Genomic DNA, 22208 nt, shown 5'->3' with positions numbered 1-22208 from the left:
TTCCTCTGAGGCGTATAAATCGTGTAAGTCCATTCTTCCTGTTCAGAGGCCACGTTTTGGTGCAATGGCGCTACATTTTATACTGCCTCCGCAGGGGATTTTGTTCCGGAAACAGTGTCTCTTGCTTTTATTCAAAGCTCGTTTGAAGTATTAATCAGAGCCGTTTGGAACATCACGTTTTATAAAAAAGGCTGTTTCTGAGGTTGATGCTTTCTGAAATATTGTTAAAAACATGAAAAAGCTATCCAGACGTAATTAAACTCTTTTAAGTAACAAAGAACGAGGGCGTCGCCATACACGAATGTTTCGAGCTTCGGTCAATATTCAGTTTCAATTACTTCATATCTGTACGCAACAGATGTTTGCTTTTGTGTTTGATTTAAGCTTCGCCCCCCTACTCCGACTGATCGCAGCAGAATTCTTTCTACCTAAAAAAATTCGTTTTCAGATGTCACATTCTAGCTGTATTACGACGTATCCGAGACCTTTCAATGTGGAGTCGTTAACTTTTCAAAGTGTATATGTGTAGTCTACATCGCGATGCCGCGTTTGATATGATTTCGGCAATCTGTAGCTTCAATACATTGAAATTTTCCGGTTCATTTTTTACAACCTCCTCCTACACTTTTAATTGTGTTGTGTGATTCATGTCGCTGTCGCATTTCCTTACCGAAGTACATCGATCAAAATAATAAGGGGAACATGTCCGACATGATAATTTGTTTCGATACAGACGCTACCTCTGCTCTTATTGCGTGGCTTGAGATCTTTGCATTCTGAGTAAGTAACACTTAATATAACTCACCAGCTATTGACTTGTTATGCATTATAGTATCAGGTGAATTCTCAGAAGGAAGTGAGTACCGGTGTCCCAGAATTTTCTGCTGAGATACACAGATATCACCTCTCACTAGTGGACGTTGTATTCAACAAAGCTATATCTTAATGCCGTGCAACTTGCAAGGACGGTCTGTTTGATCCAAAAAATGGTTCAAATGGCTCTGAGCACTATGGGACTTAACTTCTGAGGTCATCAGTCCCCTAGAACTTAGAAATACATAAACCTAACCAACGTAAGAACATCACACACATCCATACCCGAGGCAGGATACGAACCTGCGTCCGTAGCGGTCGCGCGGTTCCAGACTGTAGCACCTAGAACCGCTCGGCCACCCCGGCTTGCTTGATCCAAAAGCATGGACTTTCGGTCATATGGCTGCAGATGCCAATACCTCTCCACGTGTCATTCATAGGTTGTGGACACACTACAGGGAGATAGGTCAATACCCAAGGCGACTTGGACAAGATCGCCGACACGATAAAGCCCCCAGTGGAGACCGACATCTGACCAGTTGTGCTATGCGGCTTCGTAAGCATACTTCCAGAGCACTGCACGGCGATCTCAGAAAGGCCACTGGAGCCGCTGTGTACGATAACACTACGAGGAACAGGTCACGAGAGAGGACTTTAATAACGACCCAGATGACTTCATTTGACAGGAAAACATTTTGCAGCTCTCCTCATTTCTGTCATTCTCATATCAGTTGACAACCACGTCACTGTCGAAAAGTGTTATTGACAGACGACTCCAGATATCGTGTGAGGCAAGGTGATATACACTATGTGATCGAAAGTATCCGGACACCGACCAAAACATACGTTTTTCATATTAGGTGCATTGTGCTGCCACCTCCTGCCAGGTACTCCCTATCAGCGACCTCAGCAGTCATTAGGAATTGCGAGAGAGCAGAATGGGGCGCTTGCGGAACTCACGGACTTCGAACGTGGTCAGGCGGTTGGATGTCACCTGTATCATACGTCTGTACGAGAGATTTCCACGCTCCTAAAAATCCCTGGGTCCATTGTTTCTGATGTGATAGTGAAGTGGTAACGTGAAGGGACACATACAGCACAAAAGCTTACGGGCCGACCTCGTCTGTTGAATGACAGAGACCGCAAACAGTTGAAGAGGGTCGTAATGTGTAATAGGCAGACATCTATCCAGATCATCACACAGGAATTCAAAATTGCATCAAGATCCGCTGCAAGTACTATGACAGTTAGGGGGGAGGTGAGAAAACTTTGATTTCATCGTCAAGTTGCTGCTTATAAGCCATACATCACCCCAGTAAACGCCGAATGACGCTTCGCTTGGTGTAAGGAGCGTAAACAATAGACAATTGAACAGTGGAAAAAAGGGAAAAAAGTTGTGTGGAGTGACGAATCACGGTACATAATGTGGCGATCCGATGGCGGGGTGTGGGTATGGTGAATGCACGGTGAACGTCATCTGCCAACGTATCTATTCCAAACAGTAAAATACGGAGGCGGTGATGTTACGGTGTTTTCCATGGAGGAGGCTTGCACACCTTGTTGTTTTGCGTGGCACTATTACAGCGCAGGCCTATACCTTCTTGCTTCCCACTGTTGAAGATCAATTCGGGAATGGCGATTGCATCTTTCAACATGATCGGCCACCAGTTGATAATGCACGGTGGAGTGGTTATACGACAATAACATCCCTGTAATGGACTGGCCGGCACAGAGTTCTGACCTGAACCCTATAGAACAACTTTGGGATGTTTTGGAACGCTGACTTCGTGCCATGCCTCACCGACCAACGTCGATACCTCTCCTCAGTGCAGCACTCCGTGAAGAATGGGCTGCCATTCCCCAACAAACCTTCCAGCACCTGATTATACGTATGTCTGCGAGAGTGGAAGCTATTATCAGGGCTAAGGGTGGGCCAACACCATACTGAATACCAGCATTACCGATGGAGGGCCCCAGGAACTTGTAAGCCATTTTCAGCCTGGTATCCGGATACTTTTTATCACTTAGTGTATGTGTTCGTGTGCGGAGACCCGTCGTGAGTGGTACTTGACAAATGTTGATCAGTAAATCGTCAGGTTTTCAAGGTTCTGTGATGCTGACTCCTATACGGATCTTGTCGTTGTCCATGGTCGCCTTACCGCGAGGCAGTACATCTAACCGATCCGGTTGGACCATAAGATGGCTGTTGCATACGGTGGTGGCCCTGATTTCCTTATCAGGGCATGGCATATGTGCGGGGTGCGACTAGGAATGTCTTGCGAAACCTGGACGTTGAAATAATGGAATAGCCAGTGATGAGTTCCGACCCACATCCCACGGTGCATATGTGGGACATTCTTGACAGAAGTGTTCGTGGTCGTCCTGTTCCACCACAGACTCACCAAAAAGTCTCACCGACTCTCATTCAAGAATTGAAACGGATACCACAGGCTGACTTCTGTAGACTTATACGGAGTATGCCACATAGGCCAGGCAGTGATAAACGATTACAGAGGGAATTCCCGTTATTAAAGCTCTCAAAATCAAATGAAAATCACCCAGAATTAGGGGATAAATGATTGTTTCCACTCTGTTTCCGACACCAGTCGAACATTTCCGTTATTTTCAAGCAAACGATGGAGGATGAAGTGATGTTTTGCTGTCCATTTAATTTGGTAGCATACCGAGTCGTCACTTACTGCTCAGTGAAGCACGAGGACGTCCAAAGTCATGTTCCCCTGACTGTTTTGAGCCGTGTATTTAGAGGGCCTCTCACGATAAAGAAGGCATTTACTCGTTGCAGTTACGGTATGCTACTTTTTATTCGGGTGAAAGATGATTAAAGCCCTTTTCAAATTTAGGTTTTGCGTGGTTTCCGCTTACGGCGAATGCTGGAAGTGTTTCTTCGAAAGAGCACAGCGTCCCCTTCCTACCACCCAAGTCACGCCGTCTCTCATGAGTTTGTCATCGACGACACGTTAAATCCTTATTTTCTTGCTTTCTTCTCATGAGTTTAAGCAACAGATTTGGGGTGAAGCTCCATCTAAAGTGAACGTAAAGAGGTTCCTTGTACACATTCAGTACGAATCGTTTACACGTGTGTTTGTTCCTGAATGGAATGCCGATAAATCCCGTACTCACCACAGATTCCTGAACCAGCGCCTTATCAAACAGCAATGTGCGCCAAAAAACTTGAAAAAGATATTGAGCTTTCGAATCAAATACACACACGTCATTCTGTATGCTATGGCACTGGTTCGATTCTTATCTCGAGCATCGCACGCAACTGTGTTGTATAGTGTGTACGAAATTGCTCATCGTCCGTTTATCGGAGTGCTACAACCGTTTCTTGGACGTCCGATGATATTTATGACGGTAAAACGACAGTTATCAACGCTACCAGCTGGCGTCTGAATCCGCTGAATGGGCAGGAATCTCCGGGTCTTCCCCAAGCATTACGTTATTTAGCTGCCTGCACTCATTCGTATTCCTCGTGCGTGTTTTCTGATGTCATCTACCCAGCGTCAATTAGTTTGTCATCTCCCTCTCTTCTTATATGCCGGAATTCAGCAAAGAAAATCCTTTCTCCTCGACCACCTATTTACCTTTCCTGTCCAGTGGACTTGTGTTTGTACTTCAGTTTGTTAACAGGTGCACTCATTGGTCTTCCTGTCTTCCCCAGTTAACACCGAAAAATTTTGCATGGTTTTAGAATTTAAAATTCGTTTATCATTGTAATTGCTAAAACGCGTAGTAAATACCAGTAGAAGATTGGAACCCTGACATATCAGAATCTTACTTTTGGAAACAATGACTAGTGCACAAAAAGGAGCCCTGCCCATTTTTACTCTTCCGTTTCTTTCCTTTCCAGTTTATACATGCGTCGTCTTCAGCTGCTCCAAATAAGAAAGAACAACTTTTCAATTCGTTCCGTGGTATCAGACTTGCACCTGAATTATCTAGGTGCTGCTGAAAGCAAACTGCATTGCTAATGACATATTTTACAAAATGCATAGCACTGCTCGGTCTGTGATGTTGTTATTTATTATGCTACCGCTTTCGGTTCTAAACGATCAACAACGGCAGCCGTAACCTATATGACAGCATGTGTGACATGTGATATATCTGTGATAATCTTTCTCCCATTGATGAATAAATAACAATATCACAGGCTGCACAGTGTTACGCATTTTGTAAAATTTGTAAATGCTGTTGACCATCGCTAAGTAAGATGTTCTGTTCAGGCACTGTGTATGTCTAGTCAATTATTTTGCATGCAAAGAATTTTACTATTAGTATTTTCAAATGCTGCCTGTGGCCTCCAACACTTTTCTTTAACTACAGAATGTTAGTAGACTTAACCGCACCCTAACCCATCAGCTCACATAACAGCCAATGGCGACTAAAATTAATCAACCTTCAAACAAGAAAAATAATACCAAGAGGGTGGTGTGTGTGTGGGGCGGGGGGGGGGGGGGGTTGGAGAGGGAGGGTACTTTATGCCCATCTTCTGAAAATATTTCAATATAATCAATTACCTTATATTTTGAAATTCTGAAAAAAACATTTATTGTTTTTAATAATCTCTTCTACATGATTCCATAAATGTTTTAAACTTTTCAGTGAAACTTAATCCAAAACTTTAAGTGTTAGTAGCAGATGTCACTTTCAACATTGACTGTCAATTCAATATTTTCAGCTTCAGGATCCTAAGTACATATTAGTACCTGTTTAAAAAGGATGTTGTGAGTAAAAGTCAACAACAGTTAACGAAATTTGCATTTTTAACTCTTCTTTTTAGGGCGGGCACAAAGTACCAACAACCCCACCCTCCACTTGCTAATACACGTTATTGCAAGTGTGTTTATGTTCGTAAGAGAGTGCTACAAGTATTTGCATGTTCTGGACCTTAGTAACGCATCAGGTCCTCTTTAGTAATTATGTTGTTAATATAAGTCAACAAAAATCAACGAATTCCGTTTTTCTTAAACTTTTATTAGGGTAGGAATAAAGTATGATGTGTCGGCAGCTGGGCCAACACCTTGTAGATCGAGATGGCTGAAAATGCACGCTAGACTAACGCAGACGGGCGTGAAGTACTGGAACAGGCTACGTAATTAATGCTACGAAGAAAAGTACGTAGCTGGATTAATACTTATCTTTAATCAATCATTGTGGTACATCGCTCCTAACTATACACAGGAGACTTTAATTACAATCACTGTAAGGCTAATGGCGCCTTGCTAGTTCGTAGCCATTAACTCAGCTGAAGGCTATTCTGTCTCTCGGCTAATGAGAGAGAAAGGCTTCGTACATCTAGTCGCTAGCTAGGTCGTCCGTACAACTGGGGCGAGTGCTTGTTCGTATCACGAGACCTGCCTTGTGGTGGCGCTAGGTCTGCGATCACACAGTGGCGACACGCGGGTCCGACATGTACTAAATGGACTGCGGCCGATTTAATCTACCACCTAGCAAGTGTGGTGTCTGGCGGTGACACCACACTCCTCCCCCGCAAATCGGCGAACGGTCGTGAGATAAGGCTTCCGCCCGCCGTGGGGAGGACCCCATGTTGACGTATGCGATGAGGTGGGGAGCCTAACAACAGGCGAGGCTGTGCCACCCGCACCCGGCCATTCGGTCCGAGGGGAGCTAGGAAACGCCTGAAAACCTAGTCCAGGGTGCACGTCAACATGCGGTGTATGCGCCCGTAAAGAAACAGGAGGGGCCGAAGGGTCGACCTCCATTGCGTCGGGGTAGCCGACGCGCGATGACGTCATGTGGTCCGGAGCGGGCGGGAGTTCCATGGCGGAGGACAGCTGGTCACGGTAAGCGATCGGCGGCACGTGACCCTGGGAGGCGCTTGGCGACTGCAGCGAAGCGTCGAATGCGGGCGGCGCCGGCGGGAGTACCGGCGGTGGCGGCGGCTGCTGCTGCGGCGCGTCGCCATGGGGCAAAATGGAAGGCATCGTCGGTAACACCTGGGGATGAGGTGAGCCAGTAGATGGGTCCCCAGGGCGCTGACCGGACGGCACCGTCGCTGAAAGCAGACGGGGAGCGGCAGAACCCGTGCGACGACAGAGGCGCAGCTGATTGAGATGCCGACGCACCTCACCAGAGGCCCCCAAAACCAAATACATCGCGCGGCCGAGGCAGCGAAGAATGCGCCCTGCGAGCCAACGCCGTGAACCTCGATAGTTGCGATAGTATACAACGTCGCCTGGAGCAAAGGCAGGAGTCTGCCGCTGCACAGGAACCCGATGCGGCGGATGCAGCAAAGACATCAAGGTGCGATGAGGACGACCATGGAGCAACTCAGCCGGCGAGCGACCATCGCGGGGCTGAGAGCGATACGAGGACAAAAAGAGCAACAACGCGTCCTCCCGAGAATGCGACTCTTTCAATTTCAACATCTGTGACCTGAAAGTCGGGACCAATCGTTCAGCGGCACCGTTTGACTGAGGCGAAAACAGCGCGGATGTCAGATGTTGAATGCCATTGGCCTGGCAGAATGACTGAAATTCTGTGGACATGAATTGTGGGCCATTGTCGGAAACAATAGTCTGCGGAAGACCTTCAATGCAAAAGATAGCAGACAACGCTTGGATGGTGGCGGAGGACGTCGTGGAAGACATCCGGACAACAAAAGGAAAATTACTGAAGGCGTCGACCAGAACCAACCATCGAGCATTCCAGAATGGACCAGCAAAATCAATGTGCAAGCGTTGCCAAGGGGAAGTGGCTTTTGGCCATGCAAAGACTTTCTGCGGTGGTGCGGATTGTTGTTCGGCACACGCCATGCAAGAAGAGCACATATTCGTAATCGCAGCATCGATTCCGAACCAAGTACAGTGCTGACGAGCAAGTTGTTTCGTTCGCACTATACCCCAATGTCCTTGGTGAAGAAGCCGTAAAACAGAGGACTGTAACGAACGTGGGACCACGACTCTGGACTGATCATTATCAGAAAGCAACAACAAAACACCACGTCGAACAAAAAGTCTCTCCTTGTGAGCAAAAATCGGCGAACCAACGGATCCGCGATCCGAGACTTGACAAAGGCCAGTGCGTAGCAACAAAACGCAAAACAGTAGCAAGGACAGGGTCAGCAGCTGTGGCTGTAGCTACACGACGAAAATCAATCGGAAACGATTCGACCACTTCATCGGTATCCGAATCAATGAACATGCAAGCAAGTTCGGAAGAATCGAATGCTTTATCCTCAGCAACAGGCAAACGGGACAACGCATCAGCGTTTCCGTGCTTAGCAGTGGACCGATACAAGATATCGTAGCGGTACTGCGAGAGGAAAATAGACCAGCGAATGAATTTCTGCGCTGTACGCGGAGGTACAGGCTTGTTCGGATGAAAAAGCGATGTCAAAGGTTTGTGGTCTGTGATGATGGTAAAATGACGACCATACAAGAAATCATGGAACTTAGTAACACCAAACACGAGAGCCAAAGCTTCTTTCTTTATCTGCGAGTAATTTCTTTGCGCAGACGAGAGCAATTTGGACGCAAAGGCAGTAGGGCGATCATGCGAGCCAACTTTGTGCGCAAGGACAGCACCGATCCCGAAATCCGATGCATCTACCATCAACAAAAGGGGTGTCCGGGGATCGAAAGGCGTGAGGCAAGTATGAGAAAGCAACGCCGATTTCAACTGGCGAAAGGCGCGTTCGCATTCCGTCGTCTAGACGAACGGAACACCTTTACGGCGTACGCGATGAAGCGGAGCTGAAAGAGAAGAGGCATTGCGCACATTCACTCACACCTTGTGATTCTAAATCGTGGAATGTTCTTGCGACCTCATGACGCAATGCGTGAGGAATATTGCGCGCTCTGAAAAATTGCGGTTGCGCGTTGACCTTCAGTCCAAATGTGCTTCATAGTTTTTAGCGCAACCTAAGCCTGGTGCTAAAATGTCTGCAAATTCTTCACATACACTAGAACCACTGTCTGTGGGCACAGTTTGATTCACTGATAGGACCTTATTTACAATAGACATGTTAAACAACTGAAATAAATCTAAGCCAAACAAGTTCACTGCAGAAGAAGAACGAAGAACGTAAAATGACACAAGTTTTGTTTGTCCCTTATATGTTGCAAAAAGAGTGCACTGTCCTAACACAGGTATTGTCTGTCCGGAATAACTTTTTAACTGAACATTTGCGGCACGCAACGGAGGTGCGCCCAGTTGTTTGTACGTGTCGTGATTGAGCAATGAAACTGCAGCTCCGGGATCGAGCTGGAATGGTATAACTTTGCCTTCAAAGTCTAAGTCCACAAAAAGTTTATTGTCCTGCTGACGACAAGAGCGACTGTTTTGTGCAATTTGAATAGACACTGGTACAGAATCACTTGCTAATGGACGTGATGTCCGGCGACGTCGACGCACAGTTTTTGTGGGATGAACACAGTCACTGTTAGAGAAAGTGGCACTGGACGAATCGGAATTAACTACATGAATGTCCATGGGCGAAGGTCCACGATCCTGAGTGGCCTTGGTTCGATTCCGGCGCGAAGCAAAGGGCCTGGAATGATTGTGATTGTCTGATCGGAGCTTTTTCTGGCAAACTCTTTGAACATGTCCTTTCCTATTACAGAAAAAGCAAATAGCTGGGCGTGACGGGCAATGTTCACGCGAATGTCTAGTAGCACACCGCGGGCATGATTTCACTGCGTTTGTGGGCTGGCGCGGCACACGTGGCTTAGAGCGCGGCGGCAGCTGCGTTTGTTTGTGCGATGGCAGTTGACCGGGCCGCGCAGCTCGCCCGGCGGGCCGGTTAATGTTACACACTGCTGGCGAAGTTTCAAAAGAGTCCTGAGCACAGTCAAGTGTGTCTTGTCTATCCACTATGTCTATCACTTGTTGAAGGGAGGGATTAACTAGTTTCAAAATGTGCTCCCGTATGCGAACATCAGAAACGTTCTGTGCAATTGCATCACGTACCATTGTATCTGAATAAGAAAGACCACAGTCACAGTCAAAGGCACAGTCCCTAGTAAGTCCTTGCAATGTTGCTACCCACTCCCTATTAGTTTGACCGGCCGTACGTTTTGTACGAAAAAACGTATACCGTTTTGCAACCACATTAACTGTTTCTTTGAAATAGGCATCTAAAGCAGACAAAATTTCCTCGTAGGACAGAGTTGCTACGTCGCGTCGGGGAAACAATTTCACTATCACACGGTAGGTGGGCACACCGACACAAGAAAGCAAAAACGGCTGCCGCTCATTACCTTGAATTCTGTAGGCGGCGAGGTGGAAGGCAAACTGGCGGGACCATTCCCGCCAAGTCTCGTGGGTTTCATCAAAACTTCGAAATGGTGATGCAATGGCAGGTTGTGGCTGCGGTAGCGGTGAAGCGGTGGTGGCCGCATCGGTTTGAATGGCACGTTGACCCTGGACGAGCTGTCCAAGGGCCTCCAATAACGCCTGCGTCTGCTGATTCTGCAAGCGATAAAATTCGGACAGTACATCTGGAGAATGTGGCGAAGCCATGACACAAATAAATTAGGGCAAAGTAAAACACAAGATCCTTTGTAGACTCGTCGCCATGTGATGTGTCGGCAGCTGGGCCAACACCTTGTAGATCGAGATGGCTGAAAATGCACGCTAGACTAACGCAGACGGGCGTGAAGTACTGGAACAGGCTACGTAATTAATGCTATGAAGAAAAGTACGTAGCTGGATTAATACTTATCTTTAATCAATCATTGTGGTACATCGCTCCTAACTATACACAGGAGACTTTAATTACAATCACTGTAAGGCTAATGGCGCCTTGCTAGTTCGTAGCCATTAACTCAGCTGAAGGCTATTCTGTCTCTCGGCTAATGAGAGAGAAAGGCTTCGTACATCTAGTCGCTAGCTAGGTCGTCCGTACAACTGGGGCGAGTGCTTGTTCGTATCACGAGACCTGCCTTGTGGTGGCGCTAGGTCTGCGATCACACAGTGGCGACACGCGGGTCCGACATGTACTAAATGGACCGCGGCCGATTTAATCTACCACCTAGCAAGTGTGGTGTCTGGCGGTGACACCACAAAGTAAGCCCGCCTTGGCAATGTGCGTTGCGCAAAATGCCTTGGTATAGCTAGTGTGAAGCTTACTCAAACTAATGGCAGCATCTTCAGTACGTAAATGCGTGATGAAACTTCGTAGTACACTGGTGGAAAACTAAAAGTGAATACCCCGAGAAGACTGTACTAAATTATTGTATTGATCTGCATATATATACACACACACTTTGCGTCGAAAGTAGTGGCGCAGTTGTTAAGGCGTTAGCCTCGCATCAAGGTTCAATGGGGTTCAAATTCCTGCCGGGTTATCCTGAGTCAGGAGTTCTGTGGTTCCCTCGTGTCAGCTAAGGCGACTAGCTGGGAGGTTACTTCGAAGAGCACATCACGAAAAAATCCCTCTTCTCTCCTCGCCCTCCTCCCTCCCTTAAAATCCACATGTGCACTCCACAAGCCAGTGAACCATGAGTGACCGACTTCTGGAACCAATCTCACATCCCTCCCGCTTTCCAATCTTCCCTGTTTCGTGCAAGAAGGCTGTCGCTAAGCCTGAGATCTATTGTATCGAACTTTCCCGATGCCCTTTCGCTAGTCCTGCTCCCCGACTCTTCTTGGAACCTACGCTCTCGAAATTCCAACAACAAACTTCCCCGCGACGGACGACGCAGTTCTTCTAGCGTCTGCCACTAGCACTTACTGAACTTCTCCATAAGGCTCTCGCGCTTAATAAGCTACTCCGTCCCGAAACGCGCCGCTTTTCGTTGAATCTGCTGTACCTCTACAATTAGTCCAGCGTGATTATTCTCCCAGGTTGGCTAACAAGACTCAAGAAAAGGTTGAGTGAGTGTGGTGTGAGCCAGTTCTTTCGCAGAATTTTTTTGAGTCATCATTCTTTTCACTGGTCTGATGCAGCCCACCACAAATTCCTCTCCTGCGCCAACCACTTCGTCTCAGAGTACTGCTTGCAACGTACATCACCGGGAGAGCCTTAATAAGCTGGAGCTTGTTCCTGTGAAGGGAGGACCATTGGCGAAAAGGACGGCCACAGTCTGGGATTTCCGCAGAAAATCAATGACATGGATGGACAAGGTAACGATATGGTCAACTGTAAAACGTCGCTCTCGAAATCCACACGGTGCATTCGCCAATAAATTGCGAGACTCAAGCCACCATACCAGCCGGGCATGAATCATACATTCCATCACCGTGTAAACGCAGCTGGTAAGAGAGATGGGGCGGTAGCTAGAAGGAAGGTTTTTGTCCTTACCAGGCTTAGACATGGGTACGACGGTGCCTTCCGGGTGCCGTCCGGGAATGTGCCCTCTGCCCAGATGCGGTTATTCGTGTTAAGCAGAAAGCGCTTGCCCGCAAGTGAAAGGTGCTGGAACGTCTGAATGTGGATAGCGTCTGGCCCTGGGGCGGAGGATCGGGATGAACAGAGAGCATGATCTAACTTCCTCATAGTAAAGGCTGCGTTGTAGCACTCACGATTCGGAGAAGAGAACGGTATCCCCCGACCCTCCTCCACTCGTTTCCGATGGAGGAAGGCAGGTTGATAGTGAGAAGAGCTCGAAACTTCCGCAAAATGACGGCCAAAGGTGTTGGAGATAGCAATAGGGTCCACGATGACACCGTCTGCTAATGTCAGGCTGGAAATTGGGGAATGGTCCTTGGTCCCACAGAGCCATCCGTGGTTCGTCCATACGACAGAGGAAGGGGTGGAATTTTTAAAAGAACTATGAAATCCAGCTAGCTCTTTTGCTATCCCGAAGAACGCGACGACACTGTGTACGGATCCGTTTATAATGAATGCAGTTTGCCATCGTAGGATGTTGGTTAAAAACGCGGAGAGCACGTCTCCGTGCGCGAATTGCTTCGTGGCATGCCTCAGTCCACCAATGGATTGGGACACGACATGGTAAAGAAGAAGTGTGAGGAATGGAACGTTCTGCAGCACTAAGGATAACGTTTGTGAGATATTCCACCTGGTCATCACAAATGGGGAAATCTTGTTCTTCGAAGGTTGCCAGGGAGGAGTAAAGCTGCGAGTTAGCCTTAGTAAGCTGCCATTTGGGCGTGCACGTGGATGGGGCAGGAGTCAGCACACGGATAGCACACGGGAAATGGTTGCTCACGTAGGTGTGAGAAAGAGCGGACCACTCAAGACGATGGGCAAGCTGGGGAGTGCAGATGGCTAGGTCCAAATGGGAATAGGCGCGTGAGGAGTCGAAAGGAAAGTGGGTGCTCGAGTGCTAAGGCAGAAGAGGTTAAGTTGATTAAGAAGGTCAGCCAAGAGGGCACCTCTCTGACAGGTCCTGGGAGAACTCCAAAGCACTGTGGCCGAGCTGTTCTAGGCGCTTCAGTCCGGAACCGCGCTGCTGCTATCGTCGCAAGTTCGATTCCTGCCTTGGGCGTGGATGTGTGCGATGCCCTTAGGTTAGTTAGGATTAAGTAGTTCTTAGTCTAGAGGACTGATGACCTCAGATGTTAAGTCCCATAGTGCTTAGAGCCATTTGAACCATTTGAAGCCCTAAGGGTATGATACGCATTAGGCCGTGTCCTACGTGAGCGACAGCGGACAACTGCTTCAGGGGTCCTGTTCTGTATCGTTCATACCGATCGGTGTAGTAGGTTAGTCTGGTAGTGACGTAATTTTCGGTTCTTTATCGAAATATCCTATTCAGTACGCTTCTGAGACCTGTTACCGAACCGTCCTCCCACCGATTTTACGACAACTCTACCGACAGGTTCTGGATTTCGGTGTGGCCCTGTCGATTTGTGAGGTGAGCTGTGGTTTATGTACACCTATAATTTGTTATTTTAAACATATTTAGCGGTTTTCGCTCCGGATTTAGTGATTGAGTTACTAAAGAACCACAAGGGGATGCATCCAGTTGGAAAGTGAATTCATAATAGACTATTTTCCTTTGTTAGAAATAAGGTTAGGGTGGGTTGTTACTGTGAATGATTACGTAAAAAAAACGTTTTCGGTCAATATTCTCTCAAAATCCGTGTTACTTTAATGCAAATAAGAATTTAAATATCATTAAATATTAAGGCATCGGCTCTGCTTACATACATTACATGAGTGTGAACCGACGTTACTAGTTATTTTGTGTACTTTTTCCCACAAATGTTTTAGCTAGTAATTATCGAAACATGTTTACAATTTTCAAGTAACAATGGAAAGCAATTATGTGAAACCTCATATTGGAAACTTTCCAAACTGTCATGCATTTATGACTTACGCAGCACCGTTTGGCAAGGAGTTCAGCCTACGTTCCTCTACGCAATAGTATGAGAATAGAGCGCCACGTTTGTGTTGTTTGGCGTGGCCAAGTGGGCAAGTGGCAGCCGTCACGGTAGCTCAGCGTGTTCGGTCAGGGGGTTCAGCTACCCTCTGTAATAAAAAACTGAGTACAAGGATCAACGAACAACCTGAACGAGTGCTATCAGACGTCCGCCACGAACAAAGTCAACGAACAATATAGAACAAAATGAGATTTTAAAAAAAAGTGTTTAGGACGCGGGAATGCGATTCGAAAGGACACGGGTTCGCGCACGGATGGGTGCAAATTTTTTTGCCCTGTTCATATATGCAACACGTTCTGAGACATTGGTATTCGTGTAAGTTTTTTCTTCAACATTCGTTATTACTTATATGTAACATTGCGCTTCCTCAGTAATGATTTCGTGATTTCTGTGTTTAAAAAACGAAATAGTTAATGAAACAACCGACACTGACCTTTATATTTTTTTTTGTCAGAACTAATTCACCATTTTTTCCGAATATGTAGCGATTTCCGAGTATGCGATTATATAGGAATATAAGAGCACAACTTAAATTACTGGGAATGTAACTAGCAGCAGTCATCTTCATAATCTTGCTTGTCACAAGTATTTATCTGCGATCGAATCCTCAACAACAGAAGACAGGGATGAAAAGATATCCGCCGTATTATTTTTAGACTGTAGCACCTTATACGAAACATTTTCATTCATGACATGCATGTTATAAACTTCGACGAACTGCAGGAGCTCTCGAAAATGCGTTTTTTTTTTTCAATTATGTTTTTAAGACCCCAATCATTCACGTATCATATAGGTAAGTGGGCTACTTAACCATTTGGATCTCTAGGAGCGAGTTATAACCACATTCTGTAGGTCTTCTTACTCTTTGAAACTCTCAGAATCGATTTTTCGGGTGTTTTTAGAGATGTATTAGTACAATGTGGTACTACACGCTATTTCTAACTCATTTTCCTAAACGTAAAATCCAAAACACGATTTCAGTGTGAATGAGAATAAGATGGCATAATGCGGCTTTTACAACAATCTGAAGAATACAGTCAAATACGCTATCGTTATGATGCATGCATGGAAACATGCGGTCAGGGAAACTGTAAAAATTTCTATATACACTCCCGGAAATGGGAAAAAGAACACATTGACACCGGTGTGTCAGACCCACCATACTTGCTCCGGACACTGCGAGAGGGCTGTACAAGCAATGATCACACGCACGGCACAGCGGACACACCAGGAACCGTGGTGTTGGCCGTCGAATGGCGCTAGCTGCGCAGCATTTGTGCACCGCCGCCGTCAGTGTCAGCCAGTTTGCCGTGGCACACGGAGCTCCATCGCAGTCTTTAACACTGGTAGCATGCCGCGACAGCGTGGACGTGAACCGTATGTGCAGTTGACGGACTTTGAGCGAGGGCGTATAGTGGGCATGCGAGAGGCCGGGTGGACGTACCGCCGAATTGCTCAACACGTGGGGCGTGAGGTCTCCACAGTACATCGATGTTGTCGCCAGTGGTCGGCGGAAGGTGCACGTGCCCGTCGACCTGGGACTGGACCGCAGCGACGCACGGATGCACGCCAAGACCGTAGGATCCTACGCAGTGCCGTAGGGGACCGCACCGCCACTTCCCAGCAAATTAGGGACACTGTTGCTCCTGGGGTATCGGCGAGGACCATTCGCAACCGTCTCCATGAAGCTGGGCTACGGTCCCGCACACCGTTAGGCCGTCTTCCGCTCACGCCCCAACATCGTACAGCCCGCCTCCAGTGGTGTCGCGACAGGCGTGAATGGAGGGACGAATGGAGACGTGTCGTCTTCAGCGATGAGAGTCGCTTCTGCCTTGGTGCCAATGATGGTCGTATGCGTGTTTGGCGCCGTGCAGGTGAGCGCCACAATCAGGACTGCATACGACCGAGGCACACAGGGCCAACACCCGGCATCATGGTGTGGGGAGCGATCTCCTACACTGGCCGTACACCACTGGTGATCGTCGAGGGGACACTGAATAGTGCACGGTACATCCAAACCGTCATCGAACCCATCGTTCTACCATTCCTAGACCGGCAAGGGAACTTGCTGTTCCAACAGGACAATGCACGTCCGCATGTATCCCGTGCCACCCAACGTGCTCTAGAAGGTGTAAGTCAACTACCCTGGCCAGCAAGATCTCCGGATCTGCCCCCATTGAGCATGTTTGGGACTGGATGAAGCGTCGTCTCACGCGGTCTGCACGTCCAGCACGAACGCTGGTCCAACTGAGGCGCCAGGTGGAAATGGCATGGCAAGCCGTTCCACAGGACTACATCCAGCATCTCTACGATCGTCTCCATGGGAGAATAGCAGCCTGCATTGCTGCAAAAGGTGGATATACACTGTACTAGTGCCGACATTGTGCATGCTCTGTTGCCTGTGTCTATGTGCCTGTGGTTCTGTCAGTGTGATCATGTGATGTATCTGACCCCAGGAATGTGTCAATAAAGTTTCCCCTTCCTGGGACAATGAATTCATGGTGTTCTTATTTCAATTTCCAGGAGTGTATTTCAGGTGCGAATCATGGAAATAGATATCCTGCGCCTGATATTGTTAAGGGGTAGGCAAGAGCGATGAAGGCGGGCACGTCAGCTCGATGGAATGCGGCGCCATGCGTTATGGCAACGTAAACGCAATTTTTGGTACTTTGAAGAATAGTGCGTTTGTGTCGTCTGCTAGCCGCTTTGTGTTCGTGGCGCTGTGCGCGATGCAGTGCGCATGCGCGGATCAGCGGCCCCTTGCTTTTGATGAAACGATCGGGACAATGGCCTAAACATACAGAATAGGCATCCAGGCGACAAAACACAACCACAAGTGTAGTTACGGAAGTGTCCTACGTGAGCGACATCTGTGTCGCTGCCTGTTTCTCGCTGCAGCTGGCGATGTTTGAATTCAAACGTGTTTGGATCTTGTGGCTGCTGCACGCGCGTCCACACGCGTCTTCTCGGCAAAGCAGTGGAGCGGATGCGACGGCAGCTGTGAATTACTCAACATCCGATTTTAAGAAAACTATTCGGTGAAAAAATTTGATTCTTCATCAACCTATAGCTTGATATCTTTAAACGATAAAGGTCTGAATTTATTTTCGTTATTCGTCATAGTTACCGTGCTGCAGGAATTTGAATACATAGCTGCAAGAAATTTTTAAGAATTTGCAGAGGTAAAATCACATTGTGTAGTCTTCCGTATAGTTCGTCTAAGGCCATATATTACTGCATATGAAATGTAACCAATATATCTAAATTGTATTTAAAGTTGAGACCGGAATGATATCTCTTTTCATTCTTATATATTGGTTGTTATATCCGCGGACGGGTCGCTAGCGGCGCGTCCGAACCTTTCCTGCGTTTTGGGAATGAAGGTTCAAGATGTCGAAATGACGAATTTAGGAAATGACAGCACGCAGAAAGGACTATTTTGTCATATGATTAACACTCGATACGTTTTTGTTAACGCGCGAGCAAAGCGAAAACAAGACTCCCTGTAACTTACACTATGAGGTTTTGTCGAAATTTTCCTAACCAAACAAAGGGAGAGAAACAGGTAAACAGGGTATCAAAGTGACCAGCATGAAGTCCAGTTTGGCATGAAAATATTTAACTGCTTGAAAGTAATCAGGGTAATTAAGGAAAACTTAATTACTAAGCTGATGAAAAGTTGAAATATTTCACGGATAGCTGTTCCCAAGCGATGTAAATGAAGTGTCGAAAGTTTCATCTCTTCAAGACCTAGCTATTTTGCACATAATAAGATATATTGGTGCAGTATTTAAATGTTAAAAAGTCTTCCTTCGAGTCAAGTATGTTAGGAAGGCAAATGAGGAGTCAGTAAGGTCATGCTTTCTGAATAAAACTTGAAATTAAAAAATGAAAGAAATCAGTCAAATATTATATGAAATTATTTCTGTAAAATAAATTAATAGATCAGAGAAACGTTATACGTGCCTTTGAATGACGCTTGAAATAATGAAGAGAAAATGAGGTGCACCAAACGTTTCCCTAATAATATTTTATTTCATACTTTTAGACAAATCATTATAAACAAAACGCTTGACTTTCTTTTCATAAATTTTGTAAGCTTTACTTCTACAGACTATTCAGAGTAATAGAAACGCTTGGCCTTAACATTGACTGCTGATGAATTACGTTCGCAACATCAAATATCTGTAAAATTTCATGGTTCTCTGTAATTTATTAGGAATTAAATGTGTGTGATATACTGGGATAGGTGTGAAGATCAAGTTCTTTGGCAAGACCTTAAAAATATACTTAGCGATGCAGTGTAAACAGTATACATAAAACTTAGTATACAGAATTGTAACTGAGTCAGTAAAAGTACTAGAAAGGCCCGGAATCGAACCCAGGACCTTTTCCTTTTTCATTATCACGAACTGTATACGATAACTATAAACCACACCTAACCACTGTGCATAAATGTCAGTCTGTGTACTTATGTTTGTATTTAGCACAGTTAGACATGTCGTAGTCATTCCTCCGCATTTATCGGTTGTTAAAAGTTGTTAAACATGTAAAAAAACACTCGTATTTAATTTATTGATGAGATAGTGGAATGCTCCTCTGCTCATTCACGTCTTTTCGAAGAATTTGTCTGGTGATCTTTGTAGTTGATGATATTTACGAAATTCTCCATGGAGGTTCTGAAATGTCCCCTTAGAAAAATTATACATGACTGTGCTTAAACTGACACACAATATTTTTAGCGCAACGGAATCTGACTTTCAATAATCCCTACAAAAGAATGGCCCTGACTAACATTAAACCTATACCTTTCACAAATCACTTACCTCACAAAAATCTTCGTTATTCGAACTACGGCAATACAGCGAGCGCCACTACTGCCAGCTAAATAAAAGATTCTAACTACTGAAGGCACTAACTACTGAGAGGCATAGTTAGGAAATGAAAGATTTTGATAGAGAACAAACAATGTATTTACCTTAATAGTGTTCAAAAGTTATTATATATATATATATATATATATATATATATATATATATATATATATATAGGGTGAGTCACCTAACATTACCACTGGATATATTTCGTAAACCACATCAAATAATGACGAATCGATTCCACAGACCGAACGTGAGGAGAGGGGCTAGTGTAATTGGTTAATACAAACCATAAAAAAATGCACGGAAGTATGTTTTTTAACACAAACCTACGTTTTTTTAAATGGAACCCCGTTAGTTTTGTTAGCACATCTGAACATATAAACAAATAAGTAATCAGTGCCGTTTGTTGCATTGTAAAATGTTAATTACATCCGGAGACATTGTAACCTAAAGTTGACGCTTTAGTACCACTCCTCCTCTGTTCGATCGTGTGTATCGGAGAGCACCGAATTACGTAGGGATCCAAAGGGAACGGTGATGGACCTTAGGTACAGAAGAGACTGGAACAGCACATTACGTCCACATGCTAACCGTTCTTTATTGGTCTTTTTCACTGACGCACATGTACATTACCATGAGGGGTGAGGTACACGTACACACGTGGTTTCCGTTTTCAATTACGGAGTGGAATAGAGTGTGTCCCGACATGTGAGGCCAATAGATGTTCTCTGTCCGGGTACCGTTCTGCATACACCCTACAGGCTTCAGCTGCATTTCGTCGACACTCGCCACAGATGAGTATCATCTCCGGCTTTTCAGAGTTCGAATACACCATGGTCACATTTCCTACAACACTACACTATCACAGACGTCTGGTAACACGGTGTACTGCGTGTGGAGACGAATGCAGAATAACAATAGCAGCAAGCGCTACATGCGGGCACCGCGACAGCTAGACCAAACCACAACAGTGCACTACAGCCACACTCGTGAACACGGACGTCATCGTAAACATGTCCCTGCAGATGCTGCTCGCCGACCGTGGCTCGTGTTTGTTACAACACGCAACTGAACGTCGGAGGTTTCAAGCGTCAACTTTAGGTTACAATATCTCCGGATGAAATTAACATTTTACAATGCAACAAACGGCACTGATTACGTATTTGTTTATATGTTCAGATGTGCTAACATGTGGTTCCATTTAAAAAACCGTAGGTTTGTGTTAAAAAACATACTTCCGTGCATTTTTGTATGGTTTGTATTAAACAATTACACTAGCCCCTCTCCTCACGTTCGGTCTGTGGAATCGGTTCGTCAGTATTTGATGTGGTTTACTAAATATATCCAGCGGTAACGTTAGGTGACTCACCCTGTACATATATATATACATATATATATGTTCATGATATCCAGTCTTACAAATTTACTGTCTCTGTCCAGATCATCCGCTCTCAAAATTCTGCCATCTCTGTCCCCACATCCACCACTGCTGGCGGCTCACCAACTGCGCAACGCTACGCGCTGTTAACAGCCAGCTGCCCAACACTACAGTGGCGAACAACAATGCAACCAACCACAGACTGCACACAGCACAGCCAGTGATTTTCATACAGAGCGCTAGGTGACGTTAGTAACATAAAAACCTAAACAGCATGCTTACAATTCCCCCGTTCGTAAATTTCATGCACAGCATTCCTTTTCTGTTTATTTTTTTTTTAAGTAAACCTAATTCTGTAGCCTTACTCTTGAGCTACAGTATTTCTACAGGTTATGGACGCCGTTTTATAGAAACAGCAGGTTGCCTCCAAGCAGCCGTCTTGTAGCGCGACATGGTCGCTCGTACTCAGGACACCCAAGCTTTTCGCCTGTTGCTGCCTGTCGCTGGAGTGTCGCGTATCCAGAAGTCGATCGCTGTCGTTCTCTTCTGTCGCTCACATAGGACACGGCCTTGAAGTAACCGAGTAGCAAAAATAGGGGAGGTAGCTGCCCAATAAGCTGAAGGAAGTCTGCCCTGATGACATCGAATGATGGAGGGACGTAAATGGTACAGAGGGAAAAAGTCAAGTGAGGAAGGAAAAGGCGAACTGCAACAGCTTGAAAATGGGTAGTCAGGGAGATGGGTTGTCTATGAATGCCATCCCGTATGAGCAGCATGACGCCCCCATGGGATGGAATCCAGACTACAGGGGGAATTTCAAAGCTCAAAGTGGTCGAGAGGGTGCAATTTCGTTTCCTGAAGGCAGAGCACAAGGGGACGCTGCGTTGCTAAAAGGAGTCGTAAATCCTCTTTGTGGCATCGAAGGGCACGAATATTCCATTGGAGGAGAGTCATGATGAGGAAAAGATGTAGGGGTGTCACCTCGGCGGCTGCCTACTAACAGCCAGCTACTACATGGCATAGAAGCAGGAGCATCCTGCTACATGGGACCCACAGAAGCATCGCCTTGCTTGTGCGGTCGGTCTGTGGAGTCCACCGCTGAAAAACGGTTGATGGTTCGCACCGACAACACGGAGGCCGGCAAGGCTAAAGTATCACGTGGCGAAGGAGAAGACCATTTCGCTTTAGTGGACTTCTCCGAGCCTTTCCGGATACGGGAAGATTTGGGTGTTGTTTGACTGGAGGGATGGAGGAACTCTTCACGGGAATACTCCTCCTGTCCTTTCCTGCCTACTGGATGTGTAGCTGATGGCTTCGCCCCTTGAGGCAAGAGTCTGACGGCTTGTTGCACAGGGGAATGGCGATGCTACCTTGATACTGGGCGATTTCACAACCTCAGTGTTGAATTTGACGTCGCGCGCCTGCGTTGCCATGTCCTCCATGGAGCGACAGGTAGCAAGAACAGAACTATAAGTACCAGACTGGAGAACGCTGGATTTGCGACTAGCCAATAACTTGCGAGCTACTGGATAAGGCACTTCTTCCTTTATCCGCATTTCTTCGACAGCCCGCTCATCAAGATACACGGGACAGTCCCGAGAGGAGTCGGCATGGCCGCCAGGGAGAAGGAGGCGGACAATCGCCCTCGTGCCCATCCCTACCACAGGCTACACATTTGGCTGGCTGTGTACAAGACATTCGAGAGTGCTTGAAACGATCACACTGGTAGCAGCGCATCGCGTTCTTAATGTACGGCCAGACTGTGATAATTTCATAGCCTGCTTCGATTTTCTTCTGGTTTTCCC

At 46.3% G+C, this 22208-nt stretch overlaps 1 protein-coding gene across 1 annotated transcript in view; it reads left to right on the top strand.

The window, feature by feature from the left end:
* The window catches only part of LOC124795490 (atrial natriuretic peptide receptor 1-like), a 693719-nt gene that overhangs the window by 416152 nt on the left and 255359 nt on the right, over positions 1-22208 (top strand). The window lies entirely within an intron of this gene.

The sequence above is a fragment of the Schistocerca piceifrons genome, chromosome 4, assembly GCF_021461385.2.
Source record: "Schistocerca piceifrons isolate TAMUIC-IGC-003096 chromosome 4, iqSchPice1.1, whole genome shotgun sequence".
In the NCBI taxonomy this organism is placed as follows: domain Eukaryota; kingdom Metazoa; phylum Arthropoda; class Insecta; order Orthoptera; family Acrididae; genus Schistocerca; species Schistocerca piceifrons.
Note: the sequence above shows the minus strand (reverse complement) of the source record. Positions and strands in the feature narration are given on the sequence as shown.